Consider the following 1984-nt stretch of genomic DNA (forward strand, 5'->3'; position numbering starts at 1 on the left):
ATTCTTCTCCTCCACTCCTGATAAAAAGGCGGGAGTCACGATTTTAGTTGCCAGGCATTTCCATGGTCAAGTCAGAGACAAAGTGGGGGAGATTAAAGGCAGACTTCTGGCCCATAGTATCACGGTAGGCAACATGCAGCTGACGGTGGGGTCCTTATATGCCCCGAACATGGGGCAAGAACCTTTCGGTCGGCACTCCCCAAGATATTGTACATCTTTCAAACTATTCCTGTGACCCCGCCGGCCGGGACTATCACACAATTGAAAGCAGCGATCCATCATTTTGTCTGGGGGGGAAGAGACCGCGCATGCACAAGCAACTGGCTTACCGGGGAATGGACGAGGGGCGATGGGGATTTCCAATTTACAACAATATTTTCAGGCAACGCAGCTACGATACTTAGTGGAATGGTATAGGCCTGAATCAGTGAAGAGATGGCTCTTCCAAGACAGTGGTTTTTAGGTGATAAGTTATCACCGGACCCTTCCTGCACTGCAGATGCTAACCTGTGAGGTTTGCTAATAATTTATCTCATTGAGTATTACTTTTTATACACAAATGATTAATCTTTATCAACCTTTTGTCACTTAATCTCGATATTGTTGTAATTTATTTACATAAAAAAAGAAACAAATGTTTTGCATATTGTTAGAGTCCATATGCAGAATAATACATGTCAATTAACAATCATCAACACAAATAATTTCATGTAATTTCACTTTACATCATAACATAATGTTTTTGTAAATCCCAATGCATTTCGAGATCATCTGATCTCTTCTTCAGGGGAACTGCAATGTAAAAAAATTCATATCAATGTCATATACATCTGTTTAGAGTCAAACAAAGAGGATCAATTATATGGGGTTCTACAAGTTTTGTGGCATGCAGATAATTAGCAAAAGTTATTAGTTACTGATGTGAAAAAACGAACTGCACATGTGTGGATGAACAAGTGAAAACAGCTTACCAATGACTTGGTTATTAGTTCTGACTGAACTTATAAGGTCCAATAAAGCTTCTCTAATCTGGGTCACGAAACCTGGAAAGTCAGAAGCAAGAAATATATAAACCTGCTGGTATACAGAAAGTGGACTTAAAATACAGCGACTGTAGAATGCTGTCCTAACTAAAATATGGGGCAACTTAGCATACCTGTAAAGTACGAGGAAAATTACGATGATGTTTAGGCTGTAAACTTCCAAGACAGAGCCATGGCTCAAACATCTCTGCGGAATATTCCATTCCTCCGCCGCCCGCACAGACCACGATACCTCCAGAATTCGCCCATCACGCGCACCATACTAAGGGTGTGGGACTCGGTTGCTGCTAGGTGTAAGCTCACAACCTTCCCTTCGCCGCTCACTCCTCTATTGGACAATCCAGAGTTCCCCCGGGCACGGATCTCCGAGCATTCCCGCAATGGCGATGTTCCAGCTGTAGATCTGCAGGGCATCTCGTCAACTTAGAGGGCTTTCTCCCATTCACCGAGCTGTCCCAAGGGTACGACATCACATCGCCACAGCTCTTTCAATACTTTTAGCTGCGGCACTGGCTTCTGCAACCCACGATTAGCCCACTTGTTGGTAGACGTATGACCGCGTTTGAGAAATGGTTGGTAACGAGGGACTCGGATCGAGGCTTTATCACGGATCTATACAAGATGCTTACTCCTCTCCCTTAGACACGCCACACTGCAGGGCAGAGACGCTGGGAACAGGAGTTGGGGAGAACATTAACATTCCAAGAGTGCCGATCGATTTATTACAGAGCCAATCACACAGTGTGGAATGCAGCAGGCAGAGAATCAGCTGTGAAATTGGCCACGTACTGGTACCTCACACCTGCGAGGCTTCACAGGGGCAACCCAGCCCAGAGCGCGTCCTGCTGGAGGGGATGCGGGGAAATAGGCACGCTAACACATCTCTTATGGGAATGCACTGAAGTCAAGGCGTACTGGACCACAGACCTCAATGGTATAGA

Source organism: Lissotriton vulgaris, chromosome 1_1, assembly GCF_964263255.1.
Source record: "Lissotriton vulgaris chromosome 1_1, aLisVul1.2, whole genome shotgun sequence".
NCBI lineage: Eukaryota > Metazoa > Chordata > Amphibia > Caudata > Salamandridae > Lissotriton > Lissotriton vulgaris.